This window comes from Rhynchophorus ferrugineus, unplaced genomic scaffold (genome assembly GCF_030347505.1).
Source record: "Rhynchophorus ferrugineus isolate W39M unplaced genomic scaffold, kcgeb_rfMv2 rfM2, whole genome shotgun sequence".
Classification (NCBI taxonomy): domain Eukaryota; kingdom Metazoa; phylum Arthropoda; class Insecta; order Coleoptera; family Curculionidae; genus Rhynchophorus; species Rhynchophorus ferrugineus.
Window position 1 is genome coordinate 33,566,360 of NW_027472581.1, and position 17,590 is coordinate 33,583,949.

At 31.7% G+C, this 17,590-nt stretch overlaps 1 protein-coding gene and 1 pseudogene across 4 annotated transcripts in view; one reads left to right on the forward strand and one right to left on the reverse strand.

Annotated features, from left to right (window-relative positions):
* Window positions 1-17,590, forward strand: part of LOC143190643 (disks large 1 tumor suppressor protein) — a 676,624-nt gene that overhangs the window by 197,568 nt on the left and 461,466 nt on the right. The gene's annotated exons all lie outside the window — the stretch shown is intronic.
* LOC143190647 (uncharacterized) overlaps window positions 1-17,590 on the reverse strand; it is a 31,461-nt pseudogene that overhangs the window by 13,128 nt on the left and 743 nt on the right.

The following is a 17,590-nucleotide window of genomic DNA, read 5'->3' on the forward strand; positions in this document are numbered from 1 at the left end:
AGTTGTGGACAATGAGCGATCGGTAGTTGTGAAGGTAAGAGGACAAGATGTTGATGTAAACAATCGTTGGATCGTGCCACACTCGCCAAATTATCCAAATCTTTTGAGACTCACAGGAATGTGGAATATTGTACCTCTGCGAAGTCGATAAAGTATATATGTAAATATGTTATCAAAGGTAGCGATATGGCCCTCTTCGCTGTAACCAATGCAAATGACGACATATCACAGTACCAGATGGGTCGCTATATAAATAGCAACGAAGCAATTTGGCATATCTTTTCATTTGCGATCTATGAAAGACAGTAGTCCTACAGTGCCCTACAGTAGTCCATTTGGCAGTCCATTTAGAAAATGGTCAGGAGGAAAAAAGTCGAGGATTCGAGACTGTCGAGGATCTCAATGTGACCATTCAGAATTTTCTTCCGGGAGAGTTGGTTTCCTTAAAATCAGTCGACGCCGTTATGAACCAGAATGACGTAGTCAACTATCCCACGAGTTTTTTAATTCACTGGAATTGCGTCGATTACCACCTCATAATTTGAAATTAAATGTATGATGAGTTACTAATGATATATATTATTAATTAAAGTAATATATGTCTCTATATCAAATAATATTAAAACATATTGAAACTAACAATAATCAACACAGTATTTATAAATTTAAATTACTACACCACTGAATATTATAACAAAAGTATCAATCATAAGGCGCATTTTCAGAGCATCAAATGTAAGTATAAATAATTTCTTTACTTCTATGCTATAAACAAATATGGAATAATAAATGAAGTAATATATGTTTGTATATTAAAATAGAGAATATATCAATAAAGCAATTTTGAAATTTGATTTTAGTATGTATATTATAACAATAACAAAAACAATTAGGTAAATTATTTTTTACAATTTAAAAATGTATATTAAACGTATATATTTAAAATTGTTAAATGATCTATTGACCTTTCAAAACTTAGATCCTAGTGCTTAAAATTTTATTAATAATGTTATTCTCTTCTGAATCCTTTAAAACTGTAGCAGCAAGTAAGTTTTTCCTATCAGTAGATGTATTTATTTCAAGCTATTTGCTTATGTATGTTAAGTAAATCTGAATTGTTGCCCTTGCAGGTAGCTCATCTTTAATTTGTCTTATATGGCTTTCCTTAATCTACTGCTTTCTACTTTCTCTTATATCCCACGTGGAAACTAATAACTCACCAACAAATGAGAAATTAAAATTCTATTAGAGCTATTTTATCTTAAAAGCTATTTTATAATTGTTAATGTTCTTTGCAATATTCATTTTAAATCTTGATGAACAAATTAACGTATATATTCGGTAAGTGCTTTGTTAGTAAATGTATTTACTAATGAAACTTAAAATGAGTTAGAAGTTAATACCACTAAAATTTACAGAAATATCTTAACAACCTTTAGAATTACCTCTAGTATAATGATATACTATATGTCCAGAATCATATCAATTACTACCAATTCTTAAGCAAAAACAATTTTCTTGGTTGTTCTTTATTTACCAGATATAAAATTGAATCAAAAGCTGCTTGCGATTAAATGTTCGCATATGTCGTGTCTTTCTTTCACTGCTCTGAAACCTTCCGATAAAGTGGATATTCACAATTTTCTTATTATATCACCAATTTTGTTTATTAGATCGTCGAACACAAACATAATTCAATAACTCTGGTTTCACTGCTTGACAAATTCAATATATTCGTCATATCTTCGTAAAGTCGTTCCAATTAGTAATTATTCAATTCCAATTATTCAATCGCCAATTATTAACTAATACTATCAGCATCATCTTCTTTGTACAGGTCCTTCTTTAACGACTCAATGTATAATCAAGTAATATCTCTCAACAATCCTGAGCGTGTTTTGAGTAAAATACCATTCCTACTGATTTGTAAGAAATACTTTTGTTTCTTACATAAGAGTTGCTAAAATCAACACAGTACGTATAGTAAGGGGTAAGTAGGAAGTGATGGCTCACCCAGCGTTCTCACTAGATATTATATCTTCTAATTTTCACTAGTTCTGGTAAATGCCGCATGGGTTACTTGCCACATGGTTTTAAAGTACTGAAGAATTGCGATACTGTTCGAAGGATGAATCACTGCCATCCAACGCCGCTCTATTAACACGATATCGCCATGTTGAATAGAAAGTTCAAGAAAATGTGTGTAGGAAGGCCCTTTTAAAGTAACAAAATGGCTAATATTCATGCAAACATCAAATAAAGTACGAATTGTTCTCAAAATTCCTGATTATACTCCCGATTTTTCTCTTCTTCTTTTCTTTTTCTCACATCTGAATACATTATTTCATGTTAATATCTGATGTAAGGCGTATTTTGCAGACTTTTTGGAATACCACTACAGTAGTAAGAACTACTAAACGCGAGGATCGCTGAAATAAGGGTATTAAAATTGAATGAAATTGAATTGAAAAGTTGAAAAGATTTTTTTTAATTCATTTAATCACTTGTTATTAACTATTTATTAAATACTCTTTCTGCTCCCCTTTCGTTTTGTTTATTTCAGTTGCCCTCATACTTCATATGAGATTGAGATAGTTAAGGTTACAAAAACATATTAGAAAAATGTACACTGTTACCGATATTTATTCACGATCCTATTAAATAACGTTTCCAATTCGTGATGCAACCAGATAAGAATCTTTGAAGAAGTGCGTCATGGTCAGCACGATCGACTGGACAGCGAGATTCCTTTTGCTTTCGTTCGTAATAGGGCGTGGTCACCAGCGAACTTGACCCGATTTTACCCAGACTGTGTAGGTCCACGTATGGGTACCATAAAAAGTAGGCTGTAATGGCATTTTATTGCTGATCTTTCGCGTTCACGTTACGCATTGTCTGGGGCGAGTACTACAAACAAGTGATGTCGAAAAAATATTGATAGTTTCGGCAGATAGCTTTTGACCGATATATCATAATATAATAATTAATAAATACCTTTTAAATTGATACTTAGTTTTAAAGCTTAGGTACAATTTATTAGTTCCCTAAAATTAAAAACACCTCTATTTTTAAAATGTTTGGATAATGGGCCGATATATATATATATATATATATATATATATATATATATATATATACATATATATATATATATATATATATATATACATATATATATATATATATATACATATATATATATATATATACATATATATATATATATATATATATATATATATATATATTTATATATATATTTATATATATATACATATATATATATATATATATATATATATATATATATATATATATATATTTATATATATATACATATATATATATATATATATATATATATATATATATTATAGTAAAATATAGTAATTCTTAAAAAAATAAATACCAAAATACATTATCTTTATATATATCTTTAAAATTATGCAAGTAAGGTTTATTAGAAATAATTAAGTGGTTTCCTGAGTGTTTAAGAAATATATTCAAGTTTTCTGAAAAAATATCGAAAAATATCCTCTTACAATAATATCGATATATGGATATCTTTTCGGCATCCCTAGTTAGTATATATGTATACATCATATATAACACTCATAACATATAACAATATAATTAGTTTCTAATCCTGGTAACGGTTTCAATATTTTTTTAAAAGCTATTTATTTAAACAACGAACTGATATTTATAATTTCAAACTCTATTAATGCTGATACAAACTATTTTAAATTATAGCTAGTAGACAACTACTTATAGGATAATATTACAATTTAATCAATTACATTCTATTATGTGTTTGCATGTATTTTTACCCAAGATCTATGTGCCAAAATACGAAGTATTAATGTACAACCAAACTGCTAAATATAATGGTTTTGATATTTCTCTATATAAAATTATAATTTTCAATGAATATAGAATGTTCAATATTGTATTTTCGACATTAATTATCAAAATTTTTTCATTCATTATCCCTATCAAACAACCTTTAGAAACATATGGTGATGCTTTTCCGTCAAATCCCTATTACCTGTTTTGATTTCAACGAGTTAACATTTAATTTGATATTAATGGCAAAGAACGATCTGAAGGAGCAAACAATTAAAAAAAACATATAAGACGAAAACATAGCTTGATAAGAACCTTCTGCATGATAATAACCAGACTGCATTGTCGTTAATGAATCAATTATGTTCAGATGTTCACATGCGATAGAAGAGATCCAAAAGGAGGGAAAATGGCTACCACACACATGCATTTAAAATACAATTTCAACATCGCGGTGTCATTGATGGTCCGACAAAACAAAATAATTGTATGTGGCGAATTGTAACTGGAGATGCAAATTCGATTTATATGATAGCAAAGCAAATGAAGACGTGTATTTCGATTTTATAAACTTCATTGTTAAATATGTACATTCACAAAGATAGGTACTGCCCACCATTGAATCCCTTTTTATGCCGAAAGTTTGTCAGTTTCGGGACATGTTCAACAAGGAGCTTAAAATATCCATTTCTGATTCAGTTATGTCCTTATCAAAAGGGTCTGATTGCAAATCACTCAGATCTAGTTGACTGATCTTCACACTATCAACTTCGATGGTTAATGCATGAGTGAAGAGTGCTATATCACTCTCAATTTTTTTTTTATCTGAATCACTGCTCAAGTTCCACAATTATTTCATCCACATATTTCTGGTGGACCAAAAAATTACATAATTTAAAATTTTCCATCTCTAAATAATATTCTTTAGAACTTGGAAAAAGAGAAAAATCATTTTGTTCTAGAGAAGTTTTGAGCAATTTCAGTTTGCTTCTAAATTTAGTCACATGACCGTAAATTTCGGCTATATTATGTTCTTTGCCTTGCAACTTTAAATTCAATTCGTTCATATATATTCCAAGTGTTGCGTCATATCAGTTAAGAATACAAGATCAGCCAGGAAGTGAGGATCTTGCATTTTATTTTGTAGTTCGGAAGTATCACATACTATTTACTTTTTTAGAAATAAAGGTATTTCTCTTTTAAAGCGAAAAAGTGCTGCAGTAACTGTCCAGCACTTAGCCGTCTGATTTCTGAAACAAATAATAAATCTCCATAGGTCGCATCAATTTCAATTAAAAATTTATACATTTTCATATACAATGTTGCATATTTATACATATAATCAAACTGGTTATCCTAACAACTTTCATAGCATTCATTTGATACAAAGATTTTCCACGTAAGGATTCTTGGTGAATGATGCAGTGGAATAACGAGCAAACAATGTCATTTTGTTTTAAAAGTCCCGCCAATCCTGTCACTGTCATAGCTGTTTCGAGTCAACAGTCTTGTTAGCTGCTTCATATACATATCGCTGTATTTAGCTGTTCCATGTAATGGCGCTAAATCGAGCATTTCCTCCATGATTGAAAAATCTTTCGAAATACAACGTATAAAAGTTATTAATTGACTAATATCGGTGTGGTCGGTACTTTCATCCAACTATATTGAATAGTACTCGCAATCTACAAAGTGATCACATATTCTTTTCGAAATATAATCACCCATGTCATCTATTCATCGCGCCACCGTTAGGTGAGATAATGCCACGGATTCAAACTTTTCCACCAATTTCGGCTGCATAAGTCGTTTAGCCATTACAACTGTGCTTTTTAAAATTCCACTACTAAACGGTTTCTCAGCTGTGGCTAATTGTAATGAGATTTCATATGAGGCAGCCAAACAATTTAAATAAATAACAATAACTTTGTCCGTTCTCTGTACTTATTTTAGAAAACATACTTGTTTGCTGTATTAGTTTTTTTTTAGTACTCAGCTACCATAACTCTTCACTTCTCCCTATAACATGTTGTTTATACTTTTCTTCATGTAATAAAGTAATAAATAAAGAAGTTTAACATTATATTTTTTAATTAGCGACAAAACATGCGTACAAATCAAACACTAAATTTTGTTGTTATTGTCGGAGATAAAATAGTCTGATTCCCATTTCTCATTGAATGAACAGGTTTCCACATTTAACTTTAAAATATTCAGTTACTTACAGCACAAAGCGATCAACGTAATTACAAGCTTAAAATAATTAAAAAATCCTCAATAACTTGAGAGTAACCTTTCTTAATGACAACTTTCGTCCGGTTGAATGACAAATAATGACTAACAATGTCCTATAAACGACGAGTATTGGCAGAAAGCGTTAGAGGAGATTTCTAACAGGTCAATTGAAAAGTCCCCAGCCTGCACCTAGTTGGCGATACTAGCATTAAATTCATACGTTTTTAGTTAGCCGAAACCCTCAAAAGATGCATGTATAATTTTGACAACTGTGGGACCATTATTTTGGGAATTATAGCATTTTAAGTGAGGCAACTTTTGTCATTGTGAAAAAAAATGGATAAAAAGGAATTCCGGGTGTTGATAAAATATTGCTTTTTAAAGGGAAACAATACAGTTGAAGCAAACATTTGGCTTGATGCCGAGTTTCCGGACATTGATTCAGGAAAATCAACCATCAAGGATTGGTATGCTAAGTTTTGACGTGGTGAAATGAGCACCGAAGACGGTGAACGCAGTGGACGCTCAAAGGACGTTGTTACCGATGAAAACATTTAAAAAAATTGACACAATGATTCAAAATGACCGTAAATTGAAACTGAATGAAATAGCATACACTCTAAAGATATCAACTGAACGTGTACATCATATCATTGACAAATATTTGCGTATGAGAAAGCTCTGTGCAAAGTGGTTGCCGCGCGAGCTCACTTTTGAAGATAAAGATGATCAAGCGTAATAAACCCGAGTATTCGCATCGATGTGACAATGGATGAAATATGGCTCCATCATTTCACTCCGAAGTCCAATCGACAGTATCCTAGTGGACTGCACACGATGAACCTGCTCCAAAGCGTGGGAAAACGCAACAGTCGGCTGGCAAGGTTATGGCGTCTGTTTTTTGGGATGCGCATGGAACAATTTTCATTGAAGAAAAAGAAAGTGCTGCTTCACCAAGACAATGCACCGTGTCACATTTCAATGAAAACGACGGCAAAAATCCATGAATTGGGCTTCGAATTGCTTCGTCACCCACCGTATTCTATAGATCTGGCCCCCAGCGTTCTTAGATCTCAAAAGAATGCTCTCTCGGAAGAAACTTTTGTCGACTAAAGAGGTGATCGAGAAAACTGCATTTTGAAGCAAAGGACAAATCGTACTACAAAAATGGTATCGAAAAGTTGGAGGATCGCTATAATCAGTGTATCACCCGGGAAGGGATTTATGTTGAATAAAAAAAAACTAATTTTTCCAAAAAAATGTGTTTTACTACGGTAGGGCGGGGCTTTTTAATTGACCTGCTACTTTTCTTTCGACACACCACGCCAAAAACGCCACGGTAAAAAAAACTTGAAAAAATTGTTTGCTTATCAAATCATTTGGGATTACAAAAAAAACAAATTATAACATTCTATCTGCAAATATTTTGTTATATAAATAAAGAAAATAAAAAAGATTTGGTGGCCTCAATAAGAGCCGCTGGCCTCATTTGGCCTGCGGGCCATTGTTTGGACAGCTCTGATTTAGCATGTTAGGAGTATCTAAAATCAGATGAAACCGTTACTGCAGATTTCTACTGATCTCTGATTGGAAAAAATTGAATGACAATTGTTGTACGAAATCTACCAATAGGCAGTAACAAAAGAAAAGTTACGCAATGGCTATATACGGCCACAAGTTGAAAAAGTGAAGTGATGTTATAGAATAATAATTACTTATCAGTTGTGATTTTAACAGACATTTGGTTAACTTTTTCCTTCAAATAATAGATTATTTCCAACTATATATCAAAAAAAAAGACCGCATAATTAATTTTATTCCTATCAACATTGTTTGAATTACTTCTGTACCTTTATAAACTCATTCTATAGTTCAATAACTTATTTCTAAATTCATGATTCAAAATTATATATCTATTTTCAACAACTAGTTTTAGTTGCTACTCAAAATTTCGAAGACACTATGAGCAAATGTAATGTAAGACAAAATATTGTTTTAAAACTTTTCGAATATTATATACCATTATAATTCGAATATTCACAATTTGCCTCGTAAATATAATAAACCGTTGGATAACAATCAAAAATTGTCTATTAAAATATAGACTATTTAGTTATTTGTATACATAAATATTTTAAGTGAAGGAAACCCAAAATTACATTCTTGCCAACTCAATATGTCAATGCCGAACCAATCTTAAATCACTTTCCGTCTAATCTAGAACCGCTTCAAGTACACACGCGTTTTTTACGACCATCACTTTAACTGAACACCCTTAAAGGAATCCAAATTTGTTCGAAATATATTCAGGAAGGATAGACGATGGCATCATAATGTAACTTTAAGTGGTGCTATCGTAAAGATCTACTCATAAAACTACTACCAATGTAATCAGACCAATATAAAAGCATCACCGAGGTTTACCTGGCAGTCCGAATCTTTTGGGAATGGTTGTTTTTTCGATAAAATCCCGACTAAAGCTAAATGTTTCTTTTTGGCGCAACGTGATGGAAATGTTTGAGATTAGTTTCGAGATAAGGTGAGAATAAAATAATAAATTGGGAGTTAGTTAACAACAAATTAGCAGTTGCCTTAGATTAGAGTTCAATTTGCTTTTTAATGTGTTTTAACGTGTTTAATGCATTTATTACATTAAAAAATTTTAAACACTTATGGTTAGATCATATATTAGATTGCAGATGTTTGTTGGCATTTCTATAAATATACTATTGTGTGTTAATGTTTTCTTTTTAAAGCTTAAAGTATATGACCTTTTCATTTCGAAAGATGTAAGTGAATCATTGAATAAAGATAAATAAAACCTTTTACATTTTGGCTGACTCGCCTTTTCACTTCAGCAGTAGAGGCCACTTTCTTCTGCTGTGTTACAAGTCACAAGTATTTGCTATGCTGAACGATAAGCGGCTCTAACTCAATGTCGTTGAGAATTACGATACGTAATACATGAAAAGTCACGTGTCTGACACATAGATGGCGCCAGTTTTATTGCATTCACCGCTTTTTCAGTTAGTACTAACCTTCAGAAGAAAGCTGCTAAAATTTCATGATTTTCTACTTACAAGTTTATGAGTTATTATTCCAAAAGTGACACTACTTTTGCTATTTTCAAAACAATGGGTCGAAAGCAATATCGTGTTTTAATTTTGCACTAACATCTTGATGGGATAAAATACCGTTCAAGCGAAGCAATGCCTTGAAAATTGTTATAAGGCTCCGACCAATCAGAAACAACAATGACACGTTGGTTTGCTGACTTCAAACATAGTAATAGAGACACCGATGATGCCGAACACAGTGGACCTCCAAATGAGGTGATAACACCAGAAATCATCAAAATAATCCACAAAATCCTTTTGAATGATCAAAAAGTGAACTTGCGTGAGTTAGCTAATATCGTGAAGATATTAAAAGATCGTGTTGGTTTTATATTGCATGAGCATTTAACTATGAGAAAGCTCTGTTCAAAGTGAGTGCCGCGTTTGCTCACTGTTAACCTAAAAGAACAACATGTTGATGATTTTGAGCAGTATTTGGCCATGTTTAAACGTAACAAACTGGAATTTTTACATCAATATTTGGCAATAGATGAAATTTGGATCCATCATTTCATTCCGGAATCAAAACGAACGTCATCTGAGTGGTCAGTTGTGACACGCCTATTTTGACGCAAAAGATAAATCGTTCTACAAAAGTGGCGAGTGAATTTGTGTGTTTGTGAAAGTGTGTTTAGAGCGACACGTGAATGATTATGTGGCTCTTGATGGAGATTACGTTGATGTATAAAGCCAATTTTGGACAAAAATAAAACGCGTTTTGTTTGTTCCGTCCGGGACTTTTCATCCCATGTGTTAAGTTTAATAGTTATGTTTTCTCTTCATTAACTCTCGAACCATAAGGCTCTGCTAAGCGAAGTATACCGTAGAGAATTCTCGAAACATGAATGTCTCTATCATCGAATATAGCGCCATCTTTCATTCTGAAAAATTTCCAGATAATTGCAACCACTACTATGTTGAAAGACATTGGAGTACTCAATGGATCAGTTCTAAATAAATTTTGAAAATGATTCCAAACGTAAACGCAGCTAATCCAACCGTTGTAGGATGTCTGAAGAAGTATAGCAATTTTTATGGGAACATGATTAACTGGTTTCTTTTCATAGTTTTATAATTGTTTTACTACTTCTTATGACTTATTTATTCCTCGACGATTTGTGTTTTTTAAATTGCTATTTTTACTACATAGTTTTTTAATTACCTCTTTAATTACAAAAATATATCACCTCTTCATATTGTTGTTTTATACCCGGAAAAAATTAAATTGTTATTTTACTGAATAGGATAAATATCATCATTAATTCAAATTCAAGTCTTAATTTACCTTGAAAATTTTTTACAATATAAACTTCACATAATTTCTTTTGCATTATTAAAACATAACTATTCGAAATTTACAAATGTCTATAAAAAAATTAATGACTTGTGACGTAAATTCTGCCATAAAATAGTCATTCATGTTCCAACTACGAATTATTGCTGCTCTAAAAATCTACAAATAACAATTTTAACGATTGAATACTTAATGATCCGGTTGTATAACCTAATGGCGAACAAGCCTAGCAATAAAGCTTATATGGAAACAGAAATCCTGAAAAATAACCCTTATAAAACTCCCTGAAATTGTACTGAAATATTTTAAAGTTTATAAAATCTCGTAAAAACTTAATTCGCTTTCAAATACATTTTTGATGCCATAATATTCAGATATATTGCTTTTTTAATTCAGCCCGTTTTTATAGTTTTTAATTAATACATGATAATCTTAAAAACTTATTTTGGTCGGTTAGTGCAGTTATCTTCACTGATTTTAATATATTGCCGCAATGTTTGTTTTCTACCAATTTTAAGCCAATATTTGTGATCCTAATCTTTAAACCTTAAGTAACATCCAATCTGATTTAATTTCTGTTCACATCATTAGTCACGACCATGATGATAATTTTGCCTCAAAAGAACATCTTATCAACTTATATCCCCTTTGAGACAATTATTAGGCTTTGAAACCAAAATTTGGTACGACGTATTTTAAGAATTCATCCACTATATAAAAGTTACTTCAGAGGATTGAAGTCCTTAGTTGATTTAATTAATTATGCCCCAGTAAATCATGATACTTATATAATATGCCCTCCTTCCATGACTCGTTCATTTAGAATATCTTGACTCAGTTACTAACTACTAAACCAAATTCAACTACCTAAAGGTCAATTTATAATAAGCCTCACATATTAACTATAACATTAATATTGCTTTTATCAAAAAAGGTTGATCTTTTGTTCAAACTTTAAATTGAAAATATTCCTAAAAACTACATCCCTGAATATTTTAAAATATACTTGTACTCATACAATGTCGTTATATCTATAATCTATTTTATATAAGTGACATAACGTAGCAGGCTACCTTCAAACTGTTACACTAATACGACTTATTTTGCGCGTTTAGCTGTTGAATTCCCCGACATAATATTTGCTAACATGATTTGAATTTAGCCAATATAACCAAACGTATTGATAGAAGACAAATAAATTATTAATAAATTAGCTGTAAAATATTTGTACCTACAAGTATGGTATTGACAAAAGATAGTATTGATAATATCAGCAAGACAATACAATGACAATCAATGGGAGTAGTAGAATAATCAGGATGATTAACAATCTCTGTCAGCAGTAGTCATTAACAATGAGGGGTAATAATAAAAAACATTAGCGATAACTGATAGAACTCATAAATATTCTAGAATAAAGTATGATATTTGGATAGGATTCAAAGGGAAAGCAATACGCGACGTACTATCTTCTACCCTAACACTGACAATAAAAGAGGTGCAATGATATTGATCTTGCCACAAGGGTTAGTTAGCCTCTCTAGGTTAAAGCCAAAATCACAAATAAATAATAATCAAGGTTCTGCAGTGACTTCTCCTAACTCTGACTACGATAAACGGTCAAAAGGGGAAAAGCCAAAGGAAAAACACGCTGTTACGCTGCCACCAAGTGCCGGTAGGAACCACTTTCGGTGGCGTTTATTACTTTTATTATTTTCTTTTATATTATTAATTAAAAATAATCCACAATTATAGATCAGATACTGATATTCACTCTGGCATCAGTTTCTGGTTTATAAAATAATTTATAGTTGCATCCATAAAATGCTATTATCTTTAGAGTAATCGAAAAATAATGGGAAAATCAAAAATAAATAATAAAATGTGAATGGAGTAAATGGAATAGAATTAAATTAATTAATACAATCTTAATTAATGCAATTAATTTATTACTACTGCTCTGTTGTGTTGCATTAATACACAAGTAAGGCGAGTATGGGATGGTCTGTATGTATTTCCAAAATTAAATTACTTAAGCTAAAGTTAAAAATACATTTATACACTAAACATGTTCATGTGGTTTGATTCGCTTCAATCGTCTGAATTCCTGCATGTTGTTCAGCAGCTGTATTGCTTCCACGTTGCTGTGATTTAGCAACCTTATTTCATGTTTTAAGGTGAAATATTGGATCACTTCGTGTATCCATTTGATTTCGAGGTCATCGTACCGGTAAGCATTGCTAATTAAACGTAGAATTTTGTTTTGGTTGCGTCGGATTACTCGTTGGTTTGATGTCTTAATGCAACCCTATAGTTGCACCCTATATGTCCAAATTGACTTTATGATTGACTGATAAACCAATCTCTTTGATTTTAGGTCAAGTTGAGAGTATCTTCTGGCTAACCAGTACAGTTGCTTGACTTTGAGTCTAGTCTTCCCTGCTTTTTGTCTAATTATATATATTCCGAGGTATTTGGCTGATTCTGCTTAAGGAATCGCACATCCGTCAAGTGATATAATTAGGGTTTTTTCATTGCGCCGCAATAGGGGCCGATTTGGAGCTATTAAGCTGTATTTTCCAGTCTCTAGTGTATTTGTAGATATTGTTGACCGCTACTTCTACTTTTTCTACAGTTTTAAACAAAGATGCATCTTTTTCCATGATAACTGTATAGTCCTCCACGAATGTTCCAAGTACTGCTTCTTTTTTTGTTGGAATATGAGCAGTATAGAGAAGATATACGAGTGGTCCCAAAACACTACCCTGTGGAACTAGAGCCGAAATATGTTGAGAATACCCCTTCATGCGAGATTCTAAATTTTCTTTCGAAATGATATGATCCCAGCAGTAGACAATAATTCCTCGGTAGCAATTTGCTCATTTTGTATATTAATCCCAAATTCCATACCCGGTCAAAAGATTGTGAGACGTCCAGGAATATTGCCAGGCAGTATTTTTTTTCTTTGAATGCCTTTTCAACAACCGCTGTTACTTGATCTATTGTCAAGTGGTGATTTCGAGATTCCATATGGAAATCTGGTATTTCTATAAATGGTTTAACACGTTTTAACAGCAGTTTCTCAAATAAGTTTGATATTACAGGTGGTAGTAGCGAAATGGGCCTGTAGGATCCAACTTTTTCTGTCGGTTTATTAGGTTTCTTAAACATATTTATTCGAGCTACTTTAAAACATTCCAGAACATGGTTCAGTCTCAAAGATGTATTGAATATATGGTTATGTCAACATGATTATAGCCGTTCGTGGCAGCTCTTTTAATAATTCAGTAAATATCATCAATTCCAGGAGCCTTTTTGGGATTGAGGTTGTAGTCAATCAATCATAAATGTCCCAAAAATAAAAAGGTGTAAAATATCGAATATATTTGTAATATGCGTTGCATTTTGTAGGTACAGCAAGTATTCTAAACGATTTATGAGTTCCTTGAATGGTACATGTGTTTACCTGCATTTTATTTTATCAATAAAATATATAAAATATCAAAACGCCAATATTGAATAAAGTTGCATCAGTCCGATTTTATTTACGATCTTTTAAAATCACCATACGCAAAACTGGTCGATTTTACGACAGAAACGGATCGGTTCTAGTTTCTTCATCGAATCATATATAATTGTCGATTCGAATGCCAGTCGCTCATTAATATTTGACCAGCATACGGTAGCAGTTGCCCAATTTCGACGAGCGATATGCATGAGGTCGACACGCTTAACATCGAACGGTTTTTTTATTAGAAAGTTTTTTTTTACATGAGGAGGTGTCCTTTTTCGTTTTCTATAATTGTGCTTTTACTTTGTCCACGGTTTAAGAATTACTGCATTGTTTTGAAATAAACATTCGTGAGTGTATATTAAGTTGTTCAATAGTCAAGAGCCGAGTCGAATAGGTGTATATATTAAGTCGATGGTTTGGATGGTGCCATCGAGAAAAACTATCGAAGCTTCGTCATTAAAATAAATGTATGTGACGTTCGCCTTATCGCTATAGATGAAACATGGTTGTACTACTATGCTCTAAAATCAAAAAAGAGCAGCGATGTGAACACAGCACTTCGATTTCGGGATTATCTGAGATAAAAAGAAAGCTTTAACGTCAGTTTTTTAGAATGCAAAAGAGATCTTCTTCATGGACTCACTTTCTTTCAAGGTGGTTTTAACATTTTGCTCTAGTTGAATGAAAACATTCTTTGAAGCTTTGTTGTGAAAGATAGGTACAATATATTTTATTCAAAATTTTGTCCATCGATAGTCGCTTCTTTTTGGCATCTTTCAGGCAATTTACAGATTATATCTCGAATCTATCCACGAATCGGTTCATTTTTTTTGGTGTCTCCATAAGAATGCGAAGCTCTGTTCAGACAGCTTACGACTCACATGTCGAATTAAGCAGTAATCAATACGAGAACGGTCTGGAGAACACAGAGGATGGGGTAGCACTTTCCATTCTAACGTCGATTGTATGTTTTCACCAGTTTTTCACCAAATGGTCGAACATTGTCATGATGAAAAGTAACACTGTTGCGCCTTTGTTGGTATTCCGGCCAGCATTCGCACAATCTGAGCCCAAGTGCTTGAATTGTTGTCGATAGCGATCCCCATCAATTCATCATCCTATTCAGAATGTCCTTTTACTTCGGTGCCAAAATTATCACCCTGAAAACGTCGAAACCATCATTCGCATGCTGAAATTGATGGACCATGGTTGCAATAAGCTTCACACAGCACTCGATAATAATCAGACGCCATTTTCTTCAAATCGAGGTAAAATATAAAACTTCGCACAAAATTCAATTTCGTCGGTACCAATTCAGATATTTTGAATGCCCTGAATTATTTTAGTTTTAACTTTGACGAAACGACACATAATAAAAAGTTCAACCTTCACATTTCAGGTGAACCTTCAATATGAAGTTAGTTTCAAATGCACCCAATGTGATTTAACACCATTTCCTTTAGTTCCTCTAACATTAATGTATAAGCTTATGAATTAAAATACGAATTGTTTCAATGTCAATCTTAGATTATTTAGATATAGAACCCACTCACTTATTTTTCTTATAACAAACTTAATTGATATTATGACTAACCTATTATTCGTAGAAAATATTTTTTATTAAACACATGATACCTGCTCTATATAGATGTTTATTTGCACAGGAAAACCATTCCAAGTTTGCCGAAGAATTATCTTAAAAAAATTAATTATAATGAAAATAAAGTAATTTTACATACTTATATTTTTATATTCCTTTTTGTTCCTTCTACTACTACTTCTATTTCTGGAAATATTCGTATTATTTTTGTGAATTTATTGACGTTACAAACCAAGATATTTAAAGTTTTAAAAAGCCACGAATACAGTGCATAAGTTGTATAAGATAGAACTTAAATATACTTATTAACAAATTATATAAATATGTTTATACATATTTATTTACATATACATGTATTTACAATATTTATTTCTAACCTCCAATGCTGACAGACACCTTAATATCCTTAATGATTACTTCGTCAAATATTTATTGTATTTATCTATTATTTAATATATTTTCCATTATATAATAAACTCGAATGATATTAAAGTGTTATTAATAATTATATATTAACGTTAATATATTAAAATCCGTATGTAATAAATGCTTAGGAATTATATTCTCTTGTTTTTATATATTGAACTTTTATATGGTGTTTTACTTTTTTATGAGACCAGAAGTGTTGATCAGCCAAGACATATGCCATTGATCCATATATAGAGATGATAATCAGTTTCAAGATAATATAGTAGATATAACAGGTAACCCTAAATCCACTCTTCTAAGTATGTGTAGACCATATTAATAAAATACGGTCCATTGTTATCAAAGACAGCTCCAAAATCATATTATTCTCTCAAAATTACTTTCGCACCGCTCTCATTTGCCTTTAAATGTTAGGCACAAATATATTAATTGATTTATTTAAATTTACATTTACAGTATTGAACACACTGTCTCCACTCAAATTTCCATTCTATAGCCTACATAGAAAAATTTCCAAACTTGGAGTCTTCAAATCCTACAATTTATTCCAAAAGCATCTGGCTCAGCTATTGTAATCGACCTTTGGTATCCACATACTCTGAACTGCAGACCTCTCTCCAAATTCAAATAAACTGTGTTAGTTTACTGCAACTTCAGTCCGCCTTTTGCCGCTTTATACTCTGACCTGTAATACTTGTGACAAGAATCCACCTACTAAATGGTTTTTGAAGCATTTATTTTTCCTAATTCTAAGTGTTTATGGCTAGGAGACTTTCGGTACCTTTATTCCGTACAAATACAACTGCAGTACATTTGCCAAAGCTCCACTTATTGACGGATGATTGCCAATTCAAAGTCAGCTTGCCCTCTTTCTGTACAAGGATGTTGATTACGGTTAATTGAATGAAATAAAAAAGAGCATTTTTGTTATGTCTCCGGAGTCCTACCGACTGCACCATTTATAAAAGTTGCATAGTTTATAAAATATTTTTAACAAAAAATAAATAAGGAACTCACTAAAAATTAAAAAATGATCAAGCTCAAACAGATTCTTAACTTTATATTATTAATTTTTGTAATGTTTGGGCTCGACACCGACTTCAAAGTGATATAAGATAAAGTATATACTCTAATAAAAGAAAAACTTTGAAAATCGGTCCACAATTGACGGAGAAATCGGCGAACATACATTTTAAAAAAATATACAGCCTAATATAGAACCTGCTCCTTTTTTGAAGTCGGTTAAAAATCAAAAGAACTTTTAATTTACTTTAGAACCACTGAACACTAAGAAATAGCGATTTATTTAGCAACGCGAAGGACGGTACTGCAAAGTAAACACTTATAAAGACTACGATACTTAAAATTAAATTAAATACTTTTATGAATATGCATTTATTTAAAAAATTATATGATATATGAAAACAATAAATAAATAATTAAACTATGATGCACGAAAGGATAGAAAACACTCAGTGGTCACTAAATCGCTTAGTGATAAGCTGGAGCGGAATATCCCAATGGAGAAGCATAGGCTAGAGTTTTAGCTGGAGCTG